Source organism: Sinocyclocheilus anshuiensis, unplaced genomic scaffold (assembly GCF_001515605.1).
Source record: "Sinocyclocheilus anshuiensis isolate Anshui unplaced genomic scaffold, SAMN03320099.WGS_v1.1 scaffold77, whole genome shotgun sequence".
Classification (NCBI taxonomy): Eukaryota; Metazoa; Chordata; class Actinopteri; order Cypriniformes; family Cyprinidae; genus Sinocyclocheilus; species Sinocyclocheilus anshuiensis.
Genome location: NW_015537941.1, coordinates 181,518 through 190,687, shown reverse-complemented (window position 1 = coordinate 190,687; position 9,170 = coordinate 181,518). Strand labels below are relative to the sequence as shown.

At 36.4% G+C, this 9,170-nt stretch overlaps 1 protein-coding gene across 1 annotated transcript in view; it reads left to right on the top strand.

The window, feature by feature from the left end:
* Positions 1 to 9,170, top strand: part of LOC107663499 (alpha-1,6-mannosylglycoprotein 6-beta-N-acetylglucosaminyltransferase A-like) — an 84,597-nt gene continuing 75,427 nt past the window's right edge. Inside the window, exon 1 of the mRNA XM_016453730.1 lies at positions 1 to 158. The gene's annotated coding sequence lies outside the window, so the exon portion shown is untranslated. The remainder of the gene's footprint in view (positions 159 to 9,170) is intronic.

Genomic DNA, 9,170 nt, shown 5'->3' with positions numbered 1-9,170 from the left:
TGTCTGGACGCTCTTTGTGTTGAATGTGATCAGACAGCGAAACGAAGCACACAGACCGTTGTCAGGTGCCCGGAATCACACCAACGCCGATCACATCGCAACCACCGGCTTTTCTACAGCCTTTGACATCCATATCACCACCTTAAATCTTTAATCAGGTTAGTGTTTGTTTGGTTTGCCTTCTAAAAACGTACAGAACGAAAGCGGGGCGCGTTGGTGAGCTGCAGTCCACTGCGGAACACGCGCATATGTGTTATACGTCTTTATTTGTGTTATTTATACACAAATCTATCGCTCACAAACGCGTTAGGTGTTTAAACCTTGTTTTGATTATACATTTACAAATAAGCCTTACAGCAACACGAATGTGGCTCTTCTGGCTTAAAGTGATGGTAATACAGTCGTACTTTGATGGTACTGAAATTCATGTACCATGGTATTGACATTGTTCTCCAAGTTACTTTCTGGAATACCATGGTACTACAAAGGTACATGTTTAAAAAGCCATGATAGTGCATGACATTATGTCCAAACCATGTTACCGTGTCATTTCAGTGCTTTTATGTCAGCTATACCATGGTTCATTACATCAGAATGGCATGGTAAATGTAAAACAAGTTGTACTTTTTTGTAAATGTACACATACAAACAAGTACTCTTGTATTAGCATGTTTCTGACATGTACTGCTGTATTTTTTTTAGTTGCCTCCTGTAAACACAATGGTATTTGAATATGATAATTATTTAGTTCCATGGAATGAAATTATATAGAAATATCGTGATATTACAGTGTGGTGCCATCACTTTACCATAGTATAACCACAATACTTCTTTAAAAGTGTAGCTATTACAGAGTAACCTGAGGTGTCTTTCTCAAGGGAACAGTGGTGATCGGTTCGACCTTTTGGGGTTCAAACCTACAACCTTTGGATTGCAAACCTAGGCCTTTAACCATTAAGCTGCATTAGAATTTGGTGCAGTTATTTAAAATGGCTTAACTTTGGAGTAGTTTGGTGTAGTAGTTAGAGCTGAGGTGATGAACAGAAGGTTGTTGGGTTAAGTCCCAGAAGTACCAATTGATAAAGCCTTTAGACCACAGTTCAGAGCGTAATGTATTAAAGAGGTTTTTAAGATGTCATAGTGTCAGTTATGAAGAATAACTGGTTCTTCTGCATCATATATCACTGTCGTTGGTTTTCACGGAACACTGCATAATTTAATAATGCGTACAGTGTTTTATAACTGTAATACTGATGCGTTTAGTCTTCTGTCCCGCCACAGAAAATCAGGCAGTAATCTCATTCTTTTCAAACAGTATATGTTTGGTTGTTTCAAAGACACCATTCAACTTTTGTTGTTAGTTCATATTTGTCCATACTTTTTCCATACATTGTTGAGATACAAAGTGACATTTGATTTCTGTTGATGGCTATACTGTATTGTTTATGTTCTTAGTGGCATGAAATGTAATACGCAATGAGGTTTAATGGTTAAGGTTAAGGGATTTTTCAAATCTATAATCTAACAGTAATTGCTAGTCATAACTTGCCTCAGAACACCAAATTCTCTGTTGTTGAAACGGAATTGACTTCAAAGGATGGAGAAACAGATAACTGGCACAACGTTGTAACAGGTTCAGAAATGTTCTTAAAAGTGTTTTATTGCCATACATATCTTTATAACTTCCTGTTCTTGGGCTGCGCTTGATCTCACGTGATGGTCTGTAAATAGACCTTCAGTACGGTGTAAATCAAGAGTCTAATCTGTGGTATCAATGAATAGCCGTTGACCTTGGCCATTCGTTTCAAGTCGATTGCCCCCCTTTGACTATACTGGCTACTTTTCCACCCTGTTTACTGCAAGCGTTCTTTATGTTCAGAGCTCTTGAACCTGTATAAGAGAAGCTTTATGCGAGTTAATTTGTGGAACGGATGTGGGTTGCATTGGGTTGGTGAAAAGAACTTGTGGGTGTGAATGATATAAATAGTGACTCTCTTCCAGGTAACAGAAGTGTCTGTTTCCGCAGTTCAGGAAGTTTGATGTGTGCAAAAATGACATCCAATCAGAATGATCCACATTGTGAGCTTTACCTGGTTTTTAACGGTAGCTGGTTTTGCTGGATTTCACCACAGGCTTTGACATGAGACTGTCAGTTGGCTTTTGTGTTGATGTCTAGATTAAGCTGAGTTGACATTTATTGACGTTGTCTTGAAAACACCTTGGAAACACCTCTTACATTTCCCTCAGAATCTGTTTTCAGAAAATTTCCCTTGGTAGAGTTAAAGGAATAGTTCAGCCAAAAATGAAAATTTGCAAATATTTACTCACCCTTGGGCCTTGCAGTATTTAGATAAGTTAGTTTCTTCATCTGTACATATTTGGAGAAATTTAGTATTACATCACTTGCTCATCAATGGATCCTCTGCAGTGAATGGGTGCCGTCAGAACGAGACGTTCACTATTCATAATACTGCTTTCTCCATTGAAAGAGGTATCTAGTCCGAATCAGGAGAGAAATACGCACAGATTAAGGACTGTTTGGAAGCAAAAGGAGTTCTAAACATTTTGATGTGAGAGGACAACAGGCGATGGACTTTTTCACTGCAGGAAGTGTTATTATGAGTTATGGACTCATATTTTGGTCAGAAGTGATGGTTTAAGGTTAAAACACCTCAATTATGAATTTGTTTCTTACAAACATGCAGCTTTTCACTTCACAAGATGTTAATTGATGGACTGGAGTGGTGTGGATTGCTTGTGGATTATTGTGATGCTTTTATCAGCTGTTTGGGACTTTCATTCTGACGGCACCCATTCACTGCAGGGGATCCATCGGTGAGCAAGTGATGTAATGCTAAATCTTTCCAAATCTGTTCTGATCTTAAATGGTTTGAGGGTGAGTAAATATTCAGGAAATTTTCATTTTTGAGTGAACTATTCCTTTAAGACTACATCTCCCAAAATGCATTGCTGTGGTGGTTACATTGGAATGCTGGTAGCGGTACCTTAAAAGTCTTGGAAGGTGTCATTTTTAATTATGTAACGACTTCTGAACCTATGTTTCTGACACTAACCACATTTTTTTTAATGTGGAAACGAACAGAATGGATTTCGCATTCAGAAAATTTCCTCAAGAGATTTGCTCTGACAGCAGGCCTCAGCGGGGATAATTTCGCCTGCGTGTGTAGCTCAGGAAAAGGCCCTTTTTGGCCTGGAGTAAATGGCTTGCTCACTGGGATCAACTCTTGTGTTGTTTGGCTGTCAAATCAGTTGCAATATTCTGGCTGAAGCTCCTTTAAAAACATCCTGGTTGCATACTGGCCGTGTTCTGAAATTTGATGTTTTTCAAAAATATTATCCAAACATGCCAATTCTAAAATCCAACATTTTCTGTTTAGTAACCAATGTGATTTCATTTAGTAAACTTCAACTTAAAGTAGGGATGCAACGATACCATTTTTCAGATCCGATCCAGAAAATTCTGAGTATCGGCCAATTCCGATCCGATCCGATACCAGTGCAGTTTTTTTTTTTAATCAATGTAGAATTTCTATACTTCTGTGTGTTGACCTGATCGTCACTAGTTTGTGTGTTAAACACAATCTACTAAATATAGACAACTTAATTTTAATGAAAAATAGCATGAAGAAATATATCATAATCTGTCACAAAAAATACTATTATAAACTATGTTAGTGGATAATTTAGCAGCAAAAGTTATTCTAGAAAAATCATGAGTGCACAATTTTATAAAATCTAAACATTTATTGAAATAACATTTAGTGGGGAACAAATAAATTGAATAAGTGTAGGACTAAATCTGGTAAAATGTTACACATTGCTCTTTGTATTGTTGTAAAATACATGAATGAAAACAAGTAAATGTATTTATTTATAAATATAAACTATAAAATTAAAAGACATTTCTTTTAAATGTATAACACAGTAATGAAGGCAGCAACATGTGATAGATAGGAGTCCTATCTATCATATGTTGCTGCCTCGATTACTGTGGATCATAGGACCTATCATAGGACAGAACAAGAAACGCTATAAATAATCTCTCATTGCGCAAAAGTATTATAATACTAAAAGCTCCAATACAGAGCGGTACAAAGCGCTTATGCGCATCCCATGCGCAGAATGATGCGCTTGAAGCAACATGGAGTCACAGCGCTGCGTGCAGCGCTCCGCATAGAAAAGTTAAAAGCACAAGAGATACTGATGCGTAGTTTATTAAATCTGTGCGATAGTTTATTGAGCCTTTTCTTTTAACAGTTTTAAATTTCAGTTACTATGCGCTCTTGAAGAGAGTTTCATCGTTTTGACTGTAGTAACCGAACGCGACACACAGTTTGAACGCTGAATGGAGGATGACAGACAGACGCAGCGGAGAGAAGCGTTTACGTGAACTTGAATTTAACGACTTAAATATTCATCCGCACCTCACATTAAACTATGGAACGGCTTCAGAACACTTGGACTTTGACTTTATGGTGCTTTATAATGTTTTTGTGCTTTCGTGAGGCTTAACAATAACACAGAATAGTATACGCAGAATATCGGATTTGGATCGGTCTCGTCTGACCGATACCCGATCCGGCAGAAAATGCCAGTATCGGAGCCGATACCGATACTAAGTATCGGATCGATGCATCCCTAACTTAAAGCAATGAAATTGCTTGACAAGCAAAGGAGGAGGGACATTTTCATTCAGAGAGCATTTGATTGGACGAAAATCTGTGTAGTGCAGGATGATGTAATCAATATTTTTGGTTCTATTTCCCAGAAAAGACTGTAAATGAAAAAAATGTTCCTCAGCTGTTCTAGAATGTTATTAGCATGTTTTAGAATATTCCAAAGACTGTCATATTTTTCTAGAGTGGCCTTGGATATGGCAAATGTCCATTTTAATGAGATTTGTAGATTTTTCGCACACAGATTTTTGCACAGTTTTACATGTCACTTGCACAATTAGTCGATTTCTTTGAGAGTGTTTTCCGGAATCAGAGACTGGATCAACCTGTTCTTGTTGCTTTTTTTTGACCCCCTAGAAAAATGTACTTACATGAGAAGCCTGAAGTAAAACAGACAGGAAGAGCAGTGCTGTAAACACTATGAAAATAAAAAAACATTTGCAAGTCAAAAAAGCGAGACAGTCGAATCTTCGACGTTTTGTCAGCGTCATTCTTATGTACATTTAATTACACGAATACTTGTGAACTGTGGTTATATTACAATGCTGTATCAACAAATGCTGATGTTAACAGCAGTAAATTTCATTACACTCACCTAATTGTGTTGTTTAAGAACAAATACAGTGTAATTAGTAATTAGTTGTGGCGCCACACTGTGCAAACACTGGCTACTTACACAGATGCTATCAGGAATACGTATTATAGCAATGTTTATTCAGTAAACATGCGAGATTAAGTGTTTGGAAGTGGTGAAATGAATCTTTACAGCTGGAAATTGTACTTCCATTGTGTGTGAATTAAATTTCTGGAAAAAAAAAATAGTATGTAGTTTTATTATAAAATTTCTTTAAGATATTATACTAAGTGCTATGTGATATCACGGTTACTTGTGATGCTTAAGTACAAACTGAGAGGCTAAGTTTTGTTGACACAACTGCAAAACTACTTTAGGAGATAATATCAAGAATATTTACTAGAGTTGTCAATCTTTACGTAAAAAACATTTGGTTTCTTAGAGCTGGAATTTGTCGGATTTAGTAATTCCATTAAGTGCTTCTCAGCGTCGTTGTGATCGAATTAAAGAAGACTGGAAAAAATTTGCCAAATTTGATCAAGATGTGGGCAGCGATTTAGTCGTTTGAGTAGTAATAACACCTATCATGTGCAAATTTAATCAGGCCTAATTTGCAACTACTAAAGTACGTTTCTTATCAGTTCTTAGGTGTGTTAACCGCCCAAGTTGGCTAACCTGAAATTCTGTCAGACCAACAGATTAATCTTTTTGAATGTTGTCAGTACAGTACAATAACCTCTTTGTCCAACTCCCGGTGAAAACGCTAGAGCCTATTGTAAATTATTCATCAGCATTTTCCATAGCTGGCTATGGTTACGTAAGTTTCCGAGGGAAAAGGCACTTCCTCTGTGAATGCTGTTCCACTCTATTTCAGGCACTCGCGCCCCGCAGGGTTCCTCTAAAGCGCAGGAGTTGTAGTTTTGTTTAGCTGGAAACTGATGTTTTAGTTTTGATACAAGATCTCAAGAATTCCAAGTGAATTCTTGCAAGTTCTAACAATGTCATATTTCCAGGATGCAACAAATAAAACAACAAACAAACTAAAAGTTTGCCCATTGCATTTGTGATGTAGATCAGTTACAAATGTGATGTAGAGTAATTACAAAAGGTGCTGTCAGTTTTGGATATGTCCACGTGTGCATGACTGTGCAGCATAGGTAAGTTTTAATGTTATCATAATGTGAATTGTGCCAGAGGCATCCTCATAGCCTTCTGTTTGGCTTAATATACTACTGCTTAGTTTAAGATAGCACAAGGTGTTTGCGTAGTGTGTACAAAGGTCAAACGTTCTCACAACATTATCTTCTCCTCTCAGGAGATCTTCCCCTTCCAGGAAGAACATTCAAAAGCCTGTAATTAAACATGATACCTAATAATAATTACAACATACTTAGAAAGAGTGCTTACTTAGACAAAAGTGTAATCTGATTGCAATTATACTTTATCATGGTTAAAGAACAAACAATTGTGTTTATACAAGAACAGTGATTTCTGATACTTTAAATGAACTAAGCCTGAACCACTAGTCAATTATTAAAAAGTAGTTTTGTACATATCTATTAGTAATTTTGTCATAAAAGTACTTTTTAGCAAGACTATAAACAGTTTACTGTGGTTTTTTACAGAACAATTACAAAACATCCTAGTTTATATTTTTATCAGCAGTATTTTGTAAAAGTATTTTGAATAAACAGACATATAAAATGTGGATAAAGGAACAGGCCATCCAAGATGTAGATGAGTTTTTCTTCATTCAGATTTGGAGAAATGTAGCGCAATGGATCCTCTGCAGTGTAGTGTTGTCAAAAGACCCGGTATTTCGGTACCAAGTCGGTACTAAAAAATGAAAACGTTACGGTACCAGGTTTTCTTAAGTACCGGTGGTACCGAGTACCCGGTCAACCCGGTTCTTGATGCGCTATTAGAAAGCTATCCTCTTCCAGTGTTGCCAAGTCCGCAGTTTTCCCGCTGAATTGGGCTGCTTTAACACTGTTGCCGCATAAGAATGAGAGTCCAAACAGCTGATAAAAACATCACAATAATCCACAAGTAATCCACACCACTCCAGTCCAACAGTAAACATCTTGTGAAGTGAAAAGCTGTGTGTTTGTAAGTAAGAACCATTAAGACTTTTTCAACTTCAAAATGTTGTCTCCAGCTAAAACATGAGTCCTCTATCCATAATTATTGTTTTCGTCATTGAAAAAATGTCTGAATCAGGAACAGTTCTAATCAAATATATTGGTGGATTGTGATGTGAGAGGACAAGGGATGGATTTTTTTACTGGAGGAAGTGTTATTATGGACTCATATTTTAGCCGGAAGCGACGGTTTAAAGTTAAAATGCCTTGATTAATTTGTTTCTTACAAACATGCAGCTTTTTGCTTCTCAAGACAAATTGATGGAATGGGTTAGTGTGGATTATTGTGATGTTTTTATCAGCTGTTTGTACTGATTCTGACGGCACCCATTCACTACAGAAGATCCACTTCTGAGCAAGTGATGTAATGCTACATTTCTCCGAATCATCTGGAGAAACAAGCTCATCTATGCCTTGGATGGCCTGAGGGTGAATCATCTTCATTTTTCAGTTACCTATACCTATTATAAAAAACTGAAAAGTATTTGTTTGCCTATTATGTAAAACCACAATAGTAAAACATTTTATGTGCTCTCAGAGATTAACTAAGTAGTGTTAAACCCACTCTTAATACCGACAGAATACTGATAGAAGGGTGTTACTTTCTTATGGATAATTTTAGCAGCAAATGACGTAATGTATCATATTTCTGGGCCACTGGTCATTTTTGAGTTCTTGATCAATGTGATATGATATGAGTAAGCCATATTTGCATTACTGTGTGTTGTGCCCTGGGTGTTGTTAAAATACTAGTTTCAGGTTTAATAGGATTTGTTAACCTAATGGAAAAACAGGTCTTGACCTCATTTCTGTGTGGTTATGTGGAATCTTTTGCTCTTTATTGATTTTTGCTACATGTGAAAGTATTCAGAGCTGCTGGTTTACCGCTTTGTACTTCAACTAGAGTGGATTTTTAGGTTTTCTGTTTGTGTGTTTCATAGTGAAGTGTTTAATAATTGTAGCTAAGATTAGTTGATATTTTATACAATAGTACATTGAAGAGAAAGTGTGTGGGAGGTTAAGTGTGTGTCCATGTCCGTTTAGTAAAGCAAGGCAGTTGATGTGGCTTTAGAGGGCAATCTCTTGAATCGTGACGTGAACGATGCTTGGCTAAGTGAGGTTCATAGCAGCCAGCTTCTGTAAATCCTGAGCAAACTGTCAAACTATGTCAATGACATTTCTGTATAAAGTGTACTCCCATTTGGATTGTTATAGGAACGCATTGTTTGTCAGTATGTGAATACAGATCAAATAGTTTCTCAAACTTAACTGGCTGAACTGCAACAATGTCACATTTATGTTAATTATATCACGCTTAAATGGCCCTATGATTTCCATGATGTGAAAAACATGATGTGCACTTTTCATAGGTACCTATTATTGTAAAAAAAAAATATATATATATGAAGTTGTTTTCATTTTTTTTTAATTCACTTAGAGGTGGGCGATATGACCAAAATCTTATATCATGATATGAGTAATTTTATTTCACGGTAAAATTTTATCACAATTAGGGCGGTCAAAATGGCTGAAAAACTAAATTCGAATTTTGTACTTAAATATACGGTGGCCGAGAAGTGCTAAACAAATCACAATTCTGAAAACAAAATAACAAATTACAAACGCAAATGCAAGTCTAAAAAACAAAATAACAATTCAGAAAACACAACAACAATTCAGAAAACATTATAACAAGTCAGAAAACACAATGACAAATTCGAAAACAAAATAACAAGTCAGAAAACACAACGACAAATC